Here is a 13,639-nt window from a genome sequence, read left to right on the forward strand (position 1 = left end):
TTGGGTCTGGAGTGTAAGGGAGTGAGCCATTCAGGAGCCATCAGGTCAGAGGTGGTATTTAAAGTCACATGAGTGGTGCGATCACCAGGGGAGTGAGTTTAGGCAGGAACGAGTTGCATACCAAGAGCTGAGCCCTGGGGTCTGCACCTTATGGAGGCCAAGAGATGATGAGCAGCCTCATACACAGTGATGGGCTGCCAGAAGCTGCAAGGGAGTGTGGTTCTGCAGCATGTGGGGTACAGTCCCCAGCCCTGCCAACCACTCAGTGCCCTAAATGTCTTCCCGTGTCCAGCAAAAGGCAGCCAGTAGGGCCATGTCTCCCAGCCTGGCAGTGGGAGGACCAGGCTGGACTAGGGCAGAGCACAGGCCCCGGAGTGGAGGTTCATTCAGGGAGCAGATGTAATCAGAGCGTGATTGCAGACTAACAGAAACCATTGTGGGGTGGGGACCCCAGTCCTCTCATACCCCAAGGAGCCAAATCCTGCACACTTCCCCAAGGAGAAGACTTGGGGCTCCAGCGAGGCTCCTCATCCCTGTGGGATGCCCTGTCCCGGTGCGGGCAGTTGCGAGGAAGGCACATGGGTGCCAAGGCATTTATCCTAAGATTCTGATCCCCTTTCCCAAAGCCTACTCATCCTTTGTTCCACCTGATCACCTGCATCTGGCCTGAACACAACCTTAATGGCACAGAAGTGAGTTTTCCCATCGCCCTGACAGCAGCCCTTTCATGCTCCTCTCTCCCCTTGGGGGACTGAGGAAAGCTCCCAGCCAGGCATGAAGCCATCAGATAACCAACCCTCTCTGGCTGTGCTCAGAAACACTCCTCGCCTGGGGCTGGGTCTCTCCTACCTCTGGCCTTTGTCCCGCTTTTTCTCCTGAATCTCATCTGTTGGGCTCACTGTAACCCAGGTCGTCACTTCCAGTTCCCCCGGGAGCCTGTGGCCTTGGGAACTCCTCCCCAGCTGCCTGGATGCTGTGGCTCTCAGCACAAACTCCAGTTGGGGCTGGCAGGAGTCCTGAGCAGCTGCAGTTGGCACTTGTCTAACAGTGAAACTAGTGTTGCTACTCTGGGATCGCCCCCTTGTTTGTAGCAAATACAGCCCTCCTCAGCAAAATCCCCACCCTCGTCAAAAGAAATGGTTCTGCTTACTTTTGCTCACCTCCAAATATGAATCCCTATCCAGGGAACTAGCATATCCTTGAAAGGTGCCTCCCTGTGCCCCGTCCCTTCCAGAAGAGGGCTAGGGCCTGGGCTGCTGAGAAGAGCATTGCTGGGAGAGACAGACTGAGGCTCCTAAGGAAGAGACCCAATCTCCATGCCCCAGTCTGATAACCAGAAAACAACGGATAATAATAGTTTTATAATAACACCTTTGCAACCAGTGATACTAGCAACAGCGATCACGGCCCTTTACTCCAGCGCCTGCCATGTGCTGGGCCTGAGGTCAGCAAGTGAAATGCATTCTCTTCCATCCTCACTCCGACCTTCTACAGGTGAGCAAACTGAGGGTCGGAGGGGCCCAGTAATTTGCTCATCACGCTGAGTTCATTAATTAGAGATCCAGCTCGACCAGTGTCATCTCTCATTGCTGGGAGGGTTAAACTGGACAGTGTCTACTACTACACACATTAACCAGCCCTCTTGGTGATCTGGTCGTGGTTGTAGAATTTGAGGCATCAGCAGACAAATAAGAGGTTTTGTGCTTTTCTTGGAGTAGGTGGGGTAATTTCTCCAGAAGCTCCTCCCCACATGATTACTAACCTCCTAAGACTCCTGAAAACCCACCAAGGCTCTTAGCAAAGTTGGTAACTCACAGGCTTCTTTTCCCACCACTGCTATTTTTTTTTTTTTTGGTAAGGAAGTTCAGCCCTGAGCTAACATCCATGGTAATCCTCCTTTTTTTCTTTTGCTGAGGAAGACCGGCTCTGAGCTATCATCTATTGCCAATCCTCCTCCTTTTTTTCCCCAAAGCCCCAGTAGATAGTTGTGTGTCATAGTTGCACATCCTTCTAGTTGCTGTATGTGGGACGCGTCCCCAGCATGGCTGGAGAAGCGGTGCGTTGGTGAGCACCGGGGATCCGAACCCGGGCCACCGGTAGCGGAGCTTGCACACTTAACCGCTAAGCCACGGGGCCGGCCCCACCGCCAATGCTATTTTTAAAAAGCAGTTAAATGGCGCCACCTCCTGGAGGAGGGGTGTTGCGGCAGTCAGAACAGGACAAATAAGAGAGTTGTCCTTCTTTCTAGATTAAGGGGCAAGGTGTGTCTTGCTCCCCCCAAGACGTGCTGGAGCCTAATGGAGTCAGTCTTTCCGTGAGCCAGCTGGATTGCCAGGTGCTCCAAAACTAAGTCATTCCAGGGCCTGAACATTAAGGAAGCAACTGTATAAAGTGCATTGGGGGAGGGGTGGAGACATTAAGTGCAAAGGCCCTGAGGAAGGATGGGTGGGTGGAGTTCTATGGATGGAGATAAGCCCAGTAGTGGTGTGGAGATCAGAGTAATGAAGAAAGGTTGTTTCCAGTACTCCTGTCCTCCCAGTTTTGCCATCTCTGTTCCACGTGGTTCAGACTTTTAAATCAGACCTGCTTTCTAGCTATTAATCTCCATTTACATTTCCAACACCTGTCTCCTTGGGCTATCAAAAGGATGATGGGAGATCATGCCCCTAGAGTGCCCGGCAGAGCGGGCATTCAATATGCATGCTCTCTCCCCCTTTGTGAACACAGGATCCACCTGAGAATCCTAGGCTTTCTTCCTAGGTCTGGCCAGAGGCCTGGCATTACCTTCTCGCTGAGAGGTGGGGGCAGCCTGTCTCTGACATTTTCTCTCTCCACAGGATAATGCACAATGAAGTAAATGAAACAGAGAGCATCCAGGAAAACATAGCCATGGGGGGCATGATTGTCGAAGGCTGTGAGACCCTCCTGGGCACCAGCCAGACTTTTGTGAGATGGGGCATGGCACCCTGCCTCCTCCCACCCTCATGGTAGGCCCCAGCAGTGGTGGCACTTGGGGACACCACAAGTTGGTTTGGCTACCATGTGCCAAAATCTGCCAGCGTGATTGCAGAGTATTCCAGGGCTGCTGGAGGAATGTGACAGCTGTATGTGGATGTCAGTATCTGCACACATGGATGTAGATATTACTGGTTTTCACAGTGCCCTTCTCTCCAGATGTACACATGATTCTTCCCAGATGCCCTTGATGTGTCTGTGGATGTCATAGTAAACACTGACATGTCCTTTTGGGGAGAGACGAGTGGAGGATGGGGACAGATACTGATTGGCCTGGTGAATCACAAGCATGTTCAGCATCCGAGGGGAAGTCATGTGGGTCAGTGCCTCTGTCCCTTTCTCATCATCCTTGGCCCCTTGTGGGAGGCTGTGATCACAACGGTTCTCAGGGGTAGGAGGTTGCCTTCACCCTCAGCCTCCACTCTCCTTGGGAGCGGTGTTTGAGAGGCACAGCCTTGTGAGGGGGCAGCTAGAGGCTGTGACTGAGGGGACTGACTTCCAATTCGGAGATGTTAGAGCTGCAAGGCGTTTGCGAGTCACCTCTTCAGATTCCACTTGCTGTGGGACCCTCAGCTTCTGCTTGCATGCCCCCGAGGTGGCCTCCACCTCAGATGGGCCTCCTGAGATCCTTCTATCCAGCCCTGGGACTCTCTGAGCAGATGAAAGGCTCGCCAGCACGTCCTGCGGCCTGCGCAGCTGCCTTTGGCCCCTGCTGCCCTTAGCAAGGGTATTGTCGACTTGGAGTTTTGCCCCGAGCCCCTCTGTGTGGCCCCCTGTGCCTTTTCCCTAGGCCCACCCTGTGATCTGCTGAGCCCAGAGCCAGCCTCCCTGTGTCCTGGCTCCCCCTGAGCTGCATTGGGCCCAAGCTGGAAGAGGCCCAAAGAATGACCTCTCCTGGGGTGGGCAGTGTCACCACAGTCCAGGAATCTGCTCCATTGCCCTGAGCCTAAGGATTTCCTCCCCTCCTGAGGGGCTGGGCTGGACATGAAGTCCAGACAAGGGGGCCCAGCAAGGTGCCAGGCAGTGATGGACGTGGGCAGGAGGCAGGGTGGTGGCCTAGAGCAGGTCTGGGGAGATAGAACGTCAGGGAGGGCTTCCCAAGGAGGCATCACTGGAGTCGAGTCTTGAAGGGTAAGGTGAGCTCACAGGGTGGACGGCGTGAAGGAAGGCCCTTCCAGGCCAAGGAGCAGCACTCAGGAGCCACAGGTAACTTGCCCTGGAACTAGAGTGGGAGCAGAGAGGGGAGGCGATGGTAAGGAAGGAGAAGTGATCCCAGTGGTATAGCCGCCATTAATGGCTCATTTGTTGAATGATTCAAGTCCTACGTGATAGGAGTTCAGACAAGACTAATCCAGTCTGTTTCTATCTCTTCTGTGTTTCTCCCAGTACAAACAGAAAGTACAGGAATCTACATATATAAATAATATATGTATATTTTTTGAATAATACAAATCACTAGAATGAATAATATATTGAGTTAAATAATATAAATATATATTTAATGAATATATAATGAATATGTATAAGTATGTTTATATATATTTGAATTAAATAATATAAATATATATATGATTTAAAGGAATATTCAGACATAATAACAGTAATTTACAGAATTGATAAAAGACTCTTACTCTAGATTCAGGCAGCTGAATACATCTCAAGCACAACAACAACAACAAAAAAAAATCTAGAGCCAGATCCATCCAGGGAAACCAAAGAACACTAAATACAAAAGAAGATATTCAAAGCTCCACAGAGGAACAGAACACTTACAGAGACTTACATTTAGACCTATGATACATTTCTTAACAATGGAAGGCAAAAGAGAGTTGGAATAAATCTTCCAGGTACAGAGAGAAAAGAACTTTCAGTGTATATCTAATCAAACCATACCTCAAGAACTAGGGTGACTTAAAGATATTTTTATGCAAACATTTACTAAGGGTATTACAACCAACAAATGCTCATTAAGGATCTTCTAAAGAATATACTTTAAGGGGGCCAGCCACCTGGTGTAGTGGTTTAAGTTCAGCACGCTCCGGTTCCAAGGCCTGGGTTCATGGGTTTGGATCCCAAGAGTGGATCTACAACACTCATCAGCCATGCCATGGTGGTAACCCACATACAAAATAGAGGAAGACTGGCACAGATGTTAACCCAGGGCTAATCTTCCTCAAGGAAAAAAACTTAAAAAGTGAAAAAGAATATACTTTAAGAAGAAAGAAACTGATAGAAGAACTGCTAAGAGGTAAAAATCGATCGTGAGGATAAAAAACGGTAACATCTGAATAAATCATTGAAAGCATGACTTTACCAAACAATAATAATATTGACAATGTATAACAGATGGAGTTAAAAACTAATGACAAGGGAACTTCTGTTTTAGAGGAGACCAAGACAGGAAAGCACACTTGCTGCAAAACTGGACACAGGCAGATAAATTATAAATATATTTTTAGAGCATCAGACAACTTCAGAATCAACCAACTAAAATTCCAGAAAGATGAAAAAGTCTTTTATGTGAGCAAGGATATTTATCTTTCTTTCCCCTGGAGGCGTTTTCTGATTCTAGCTGGTTGCCGAGGATCTGGCTTGCTCAGTCAGAGCCTCGGCTAGGGAAAAGAGAAACTAGCCAAACTTGTAGTGATTCTGCAGGACTGGTGTGGCAGAGGAAACCTGAGGGCTTGCAAACACACAACTGCTCTTTCTCACAGCACATGTGCTAAGTTTTGGTTCCGCACAGGAATCTGAGGAACTAGGCCAAAATCTTCCACAAAACAAAGTGAAACGTCCAGAAGTGGTGGAAGTGGCCTAAGTCCAACATACTGCTAGTCTGACCTTCAGGGAATGTGCCATATTGTGAAGCGATGTAAGGTAGGAGGCTGGAGAGCTGCGCTGAGATATCTGAAGGGAGTAGCTGAATTTTCTGTGGGCTTCCAAACCTGAAGAGATAGAGATCTACCAGACTTAGAACCAGACCCCTGTGCGGGGGAGAGGAGCACAGCAAACAGGAACAGGGGAAAGCAGAAGGGCTGGGTTTACTAAAAGTGAGACCCAGCCCCAACTCTGACCAACGTCTGATTGGACTCAGGTGCTCCAACCTCACTCTGTTTCTCATCGAAGGACAATAAGGTCATGTGGAGCCTCTCGAGTTACGTTACACAGACCTTCCAAAGACACTGGTGAGAGGATGGAGAAGGCACGCCACAGACTGGGAGAAGACCTTTGCAAATCACATATCTGACAGGACAATAAATAACTCTCAAAACTCGGCAATAAGAAAATCCAAGTTTAAAATGGGCACAGATTTGGACACTTCACTAAAGAAGATAAACAGATGGCAAATAAGCACATGAAAAGATGCTCAATGTCATTAATCGTGAGAAAAATGCACATGAAAACCACATTGACATACCGCTACGTACCTATTGGAATGACTAGAATTAAAGAGGTTGACCATAAGAAGTGTTAATGAGGATGGAAAGTAACTGGAACACTCCTACATTGCTGGTGGGAACACAAAGTGGTTCAGCCTCTTTGGAAAACAGTTTTAAAGTGGAGTTTGTTATGCTGCTGTAACCAATTAGCACAAATTTCATGGCTTAAAAACAACTCAGATTTATTGTTTTACAGTTCTGTAGGTTAACAGTCTGACACGGGTCTCCTTGGACTATAATCAAGGTGCTGGCAGAGCTGGGTTCTTTTTGGGAGACTCTAAAGGTTAATCCATTTCCTAGCCTTTCAAGCTTCTAGAGACAACCACATTCCTTAGGCTGTGGCCCCCCTCCTCCACCCTCAAAACCAGAAACTCTGCATCTCTCTGGCCCTGCTTCCCTTGTTGCATCTTTTTCTACTCTGCTGCTTCTCTTTCCCTTTTAAGGGCCTTTGTGATGCACTCGGCCCACCTAGATAATCCAGGATAATCGCCCTATTTTGAAGTCAGTTGATTAGCAACCTTAATTCCATCTGCAAATTTAATTCACCTTTGGCAAGTAAACTAATATATTCCTATGTTCCAGGGATTAAGACACATTTGTGGGCCATGACTTTGCTACACAAACAGTTTTTAAAATAAAGTTAAACATACACATACCATGTGACCCAGCAATTCCACTTTTAAGTGCTTGCCCAAGAGAAGAAGACTTATGTTCACACAAAAACTTGTTTGCAAAGATTTATAGCAGCTTTATTCATAGTCAAAAAAGACAAAACTGAAAATAACTCAAATGTCCTTCAACTGGTGGATGGATAAACTGTGGTACATTCATACAATGGATACTACATTCAGCAATAAAACAGAAGGAAGTGCTGATACAGGCAACAACATGGATGAACACTAAAATGAATGTATTGTGCTAAATGAAAGAATCCAGACTCAAAAGGCCAAATGCTGTAGATTTCCATTTATATGATATTCTAGAAAGGACAAACCATAAGGAAAGACAGCAGATCGTTAGTCTCCAGGGGTTAAGGGTGGGGGAAGAGTTGACTACAAAAGAGCAGCTGAAGGGAGTTCTGGGTGCTGGAACTGTTCTGTATATTGAATGTGGTAGTGGCACAGCTCTCTGCATTTGTCAAAAGAGTTGTAACAAGAGGAAAACAAATACATCATTTCTCACCCATCAGATTGGCAAACCTTTAAAAATCTGACAATGCCAATCTGACAATTCCCAGGGCAAGGATGACCCATACACTGTTGGTAGGAATGGAAATTGTTAAAACTTCAGAGGATGATTTGGCTGCAGCTCGTCAAGTTGCAGATGCATATCAGCCTTTGGCCCAGCAATCCACTCACAGGCAGGTGTCCATTCTAGGGAATCCATGTGTGCTCAAGGAGACACACATAAGGATAGTCATTAGACATGGTAGGAGAATGAATTAATTGTAGTTAGTAGTTATTTTAAAAAGAAAGGAAAAAATGCATATGGGAAAGAATCAACTCTGCTGGCTACATATATGATCTGAGAAGGCAACTTATTAGTTTGTCTCCTTAATATTATGTATACAGCACAGAGAGCACTGTACTAAGAATCTGGAGACAAGCATCCGAGCATTTACCTCCAACTCTGCCACTAAGTAGCAGACTACGGATGACTTCACTCAAGAAACCTCACTTTCCATTTCCTGGAAAATGAAGAGTTTAGGCTCTACAACCACTAAAATTATTTCCATCTCCACGATTCTATGATTCAATAAGCCAACTATCAAAAATTATATTCCAAAGTACCTATGTTGAGAAACTGTTCTTCCCAGATACCCTGAAATCAGAAACTATCAGAGAAATAGACTTCTTAATATGTTGATACATAAAATGGTCCAAATTTCTTAGTATGTCTATGACCAGCTTTTTAATCAAGATCGTAACTCAGAAAGAGCATATAAGCAGCTAAACCCACCATATTGACTCGGGTCACCCTCAGGTAAAACTAATATATCTTCTCCTATTTTAACATTCCAAAACAAGTTCCCCATACTAATGAGTCCATCTTGTCAAGTTCAGGTCTGTCTAGCCAAAAGTCATTCATGTATATGATAAGATTTACTTGATTTTTTAACAAAGATAAAATGATGAATGGCTTTTTGTATTTTGCCTGTTTCATCTATAAAGCTCTTACATTACAATTTAATAGCTTCAGCCTGCTACAAAAATTTAAAGAGCCTTTTGAAACTTGTAATATGCCACATCCAACATGATCTAGTAAAAAAACCAGTAGTTCAGAATCCAAAAAGCTTAGTTAAAAATTTCAGTACCACCAATACTTACACTTCAAAGACACCAATAACAAGTCATTTGTTCCTACTGCAGAATTTAATAGGTTATTAACTTCTGTAATCATCCAAAAGCATAATTAGGATGTTATCATTAAAATGTATTTTTTTAATCAGAAATATTAAAACTAATGATTAAACTATTAAATTAAATAATTAACTAAATATTAAAACTAATGGTAACTAACGATCTGTTGTCTTTCTTTATGGTTTGTCTTTTCTAGAATATCATATAAATGAAATCCTACCGTATTTGGCCTTTTGACCTTTCACCATGTCAGTCAAATCAAAATTTCAAAATTCTTGTTCTATGGGCTTTCCAAATCTAAATTCTTACGATTCTAAATGAGTACGGAGACAAAACACACACTACATACTACTTCTAAAAACCTCCTCCTTATCCGATTTTAATTTTAGCACCAACTGCCAAGAAAAACCTTTCCACTGAAACCTAAATTCCATACACCTTATGTCAATCATCAATTGATCAGTCATCAATCTATCTTAACCAAAGGTGAGTTATTATTAGGAAGTTACATAATTTTCACCAAGGATTGTTTGAAGCTCCTTTCATTAAATGCAGTTTACAACAATTCACAGGCTTCAAAGTTCGCCTTGCAAATATAGAGTCAATTATCAGAAACCATTAATGGGATTAGGCTTTTCTATAAAGGTGGTCCCAAGGAAGTAGGAACGCTTATTTGTTTAAAGAACGCAGTGAGGAGCCCAATAGCCTGCGCGGAGTCAGGCAGAGGAGCGCTGACCACGGGCGTCTTCTGAAGGAAAGTGTTCACCCCGGGATGTCGCGACCTGGCCTAGACGGGGTCCTGGGGGAGCGCGAACTCAAGGGCGCACACAGAGGGCAGGCGACTCCCTGCCGCCCCCTGCACCTCTGCTGGGTGGGCAGGAGGCCCTGCCGAGGTGGGGCCCCGCCAAGGCAAAGGGGCCCGCCGGCCAGGCGACGCTCCTCTGCTCCTCCAAGGGACAGAGGTTTGGCTCCCCCGCCTGAGGCAGCCCGCCAGCAGCCCCGTCCCCATCCGCCGACACCCCCCCCACCGCGCTCCCGCCATCAGCGGCGGAGATCTCCTCGCGGAGCCCGCCGCCCACCGCCCACCGCCTACCTCGGCGCCGCCTCCTGCCCAGCGCTCCTCCACACTGCAGAAAGGAGAGCTCCCCAGCGCTGAAAATCCTGGAGGAAGGATCCAGAAACTGCCAATCCCCACACACAAACCAGCGCAGCCGCCACCTCCGCACCAGGGACCCTGCCTCCGGTGCACGCGTCAGGCAGCTCTCCAGCTCGCCGGCCCCTCTGCCGCTCTGAGCGCCGGTTCTGCGCATGCGCGGGCCTCTGGCGCTACAATGGGAACGGCTGGGGGGGGCACGGCCTGGGCATGGGCGCGTGGTGACAGAGGTGTCCATGAGACGCGAGCAGGAGCTGGCTGGCGCTTTGCAGCCCTTGACTCTGCTCTCCCTGGATGACCGTCAGCTCCTGGAGAAGATCTGCCTTCCCTTGAGGCGGCTCCTCCTGTCCTGAGAAGTGCGTCACATGATCTAACATTTGTTTAAAAAAGAATGATGACATTCTTAACACCTGAAGTGTGTCGTGTCCCCAGAAGAATTCTCTGCTTCCCCAGAAGACTAGACAGCGAGCAGCTGGGACCGAGTTCTGACCCAGGAAGGAAAGACGCTGAGTGCAAAGCCATCTCCCTCCACCAACTCCTCACCCTGATCTGTGGCCTTGATGGGGTGACAGCGCTGGGGACTTGTGCAGGTGACAGTGCTCAAGTGTTTGCCCACGGTATTACATTTCTTATGATTTAGTGGTTAAAAGAGGAGGCAAGCTGTCAGTTTTTTAGACAATTTCACTTGCAGAAATGTCTTTGGACAAAGAAGTTTGTTTTCTTCTGATTTTTATAATCAATAACAAAAAATACTTATTTTCTTAATTTCATTGGCATGCTAAAACAAACAAGTCACTTGGTTTTCACCAAATTGGCCACATTTTCATTAAAACTTTGGAAGTATTGCTGTTTGAGGTAAAGAAAGCATCTGGGAAGAACAATTACCCTTAGTTGACATCTTCCCAGATAAATGTACAAACACAGAGCTATGAGCCGTTTTGACGGGCCTGGCAAATCCAGTTTGAGTTCTAGAATGGATCATCCAAAGTAAGGTTAAATTAGTAATTTTCTGAGGAGTTTGCAAGTAAATGATCATGTTTGATGACCTTCATCAAATAGGTCTGGTGATTTAAATGAAGTTTGAGTTTAATGATAAAAGTTTTCAAGAGACTGAGAAATATTAAGTACATGTACTTAAAAACGTGTAAATTAAAGTAAAGCCTGGCATTATCCTCTTTAAAACAGAGTCACAGTAGCACGATTGTCAAGGTATGACAAGGAATAGAAATGTTTTATAGAGTCAATTCTTCACTTCTAAAGGACCTAATGTGACATTCTAGAAATCTCCATAGTCTTTCAGTCATCTACATTTAAATTGCTCAATTTATATTTTAAAGACTAATGAATCTGAGGGCTAAATATTCAAGGTCATTGTTTAATTGTTTTTCATTGTTGCAAAGTACATGGGTATAAAGTGTGGCTGAAATCCATGGTCTTGGAGAAGAAAAATATACAGAACTTATTTATCACTCTCACAGTGTGTCCTGACTTAATCATACAAATGTTCCAAGAATAAAGCCTCAGTGAATTCCATTCTGTTCTTAGATATGACATTTCATTCATAATGAATATTCTCAAATTAGGCTCCAGCTAGTAATTATGTTCCTGATGCAAATAGGCAATAAAAAAGAATCTGTGTTTGATTAAATTGGGCTCAAGAGGACCACTTAGAACCAAAATTTGTTTTTTGCTTTGTTTTTCTTTATCGATGTCTTTCTTTCTCCTCAGTGGATTTCGCAGATAAATGACACAGAAAGCTGAGAGACTGGAGGGCAGGGTCTTGAAGAATATGGGGTTTCCTCATCTTCAAGATCTTTTTATCTTTCAAATTCTATGATTTTTGCTATTTATATAGGGATTCAATTTTTTTCCATTATTTCTAATAGTGATCATAATAGTGAAACTAACAAAACTTAGCACCTGTGGAACATTTTTCATCGTAAAAATTTACGTTATTCTGACAACTTAATACTTTAAAAAGCCATTAACAGCTAATCTGATGCTCAGAGGATTTTTAGGGTAGTGAGACTGTTCTGTACATAATGGTGGCTACATGTCACTATATGTGTGTCAAAACCCATGGAACTGTACAACACAAAGAGTGACCCTCAAACTAGGCTCTGTAGTTCATAACAATGTATCAATATTGTTCATTCATTATAACAAATGTATCACACTAATGCAAGGTGTTAATAATAGGGGAGATGGGGCTTGGAGGAGAGGAGAGGGGCAGTGCGGTGGGTGTATGGAACGCTATGTACTCTCTGTTCAATTATCTGTAAATCTAAAACTGTACTTTTAAGAATCAAATTTTTTAAAGTTTTTTTGAAAGGCACTGAAAGGTAATTTAACAGTGTAAGGCATCTATTTTGTGCAGAAGGGCAAGGAAAGAAGAAGGTGAAATGATTTAAACAGTTCACCTTGTGAAAGTTTGAATTGTGGTGTGTTTCTGAAGCCTTAGACAAGGGCAGGACATAGAATTTGAGACAGGAATGAAATAAAGGAGAAGGAAGACATCAGCATGATCAGACCTGATCAATTAATATTTAGGACAAATTACTATATTGGGTGGATTTGTTTTTATTTTCTTTGCCTTTTAGAAACCTTACACCTTTCTATGAAAGCCACATGTGCACAGTATCAACAGGTGTGTTTCCTACCGAGCGGCACCTGCTTCTCTCCCTCTGCATCTTCTATTCCTTTACCCCGCCTGTCACTACCTCTGACTGATGGTCGCTGTTTCTATCTCCCTTCCTCACTCTCCCTCTCTCCTTTTTTTTTTTTTTTTCCTCTTTGTGCTTTCTCCTCTAACACATCAGACTAACCATAACCTTCCTGGTCATTGTTTAGTTCCACTGAAAGATGTCAGTGGTTTCCATCAAGAAATGATAGATCAGTGTTCTGGGAAAATTTTCTCTATTTCAGCTACTTCTCCACCCTCAATCTGAAGCAGGAAAATATCTTGAACGTTGAACCAATTTTTTATATTTTTTTCTTTTTTGAATCCAAATTTCAGAGCTCCTGGTTGTATTGGAAAAATTCCTGAAGAAGGCTGCCTGGAGTTGAGCCGATAGTTCTTCCTATAAAAAGAACCATAAAAAAGAATCCTTATTTTGTCCATGGGGCCTCAGGAGAAGCCCTCGTGAGAGAGGAATCCTTGCTAACCCTATGTTGTACCTAGGACTGGCTTCTCCTAAGACAGTGGTTCTCGAACTCCAGTGTGCATTAGAACTGTGTGGAGGTCCCCTACAACACAGAATGCTGAGCCCATCCCAGAGTTTGTGATCCAGTAGGATGGCGGACCCAAGAATTTACGTCTCTGACCATTTCCTAGGTGATGCTCCTGAACCAGCTACACATTGAGAACCACGGCTTAGAAACCTTAGGTTTCAAAGGATGCTTTCCTTGAGCAGACAGCCAAAACTATCAAAATCTTAATCAAGATTCACCAACAACTTCAATGTGTTGGCATTTGGATCTAGAGGCTCCTGAATTGTAAGAGACTAAAGCAAAGATTACGCTAAGTTCAAGGTTTGTGACTCTCCTAAGTGTCGCCCAATTCCTTTGCTTGCTTCCCTTGACCCCTACCTGGCTAGAAAAGAATATTAAAAACAAAGCCAGCTTTGATTATTTAATCTTCAGTCAATTAAGACATTTTTGAGTAAGATTTTTTT

General features: G+C 44.6%; 1 long non-coding RNA gene across 1 annotated transcript; it reads left to right on the forward strand.

Annotated features, from left to right (window-relative positions):
• Window positions 1-10,219: 10,219 nt before the first annotated feature.
• Window positions 10,220-13,279, forward strand: LOC131418973 (uncharacterized). The gene is made up of 2 exons (XR_009223118.1): window positions 10,220-10,582; window positions 12,982-13,279. It is a non-coding gene; the product is annotated as an uncharacterized LOC131418973 (long non-coding RNA).
• The last annotated feature ends 360 nt before the right edge of the window (window positions 13,280-13,639 follow it).

Source organism: Diceros bicornis, chromosome 20 (assembly GCF_020826845.1).
Source record: "Diceros bicornis minor isolate mBicDic1 chromosome 20, mDicBic1.mat.cur, whole genome shotgun sequence".
NCBI lineage: Eukaryota > Metazoa > Chordata > Mammalia > Perissodactyla > Rhinocerotidae > Diceros > Diceros bicornis.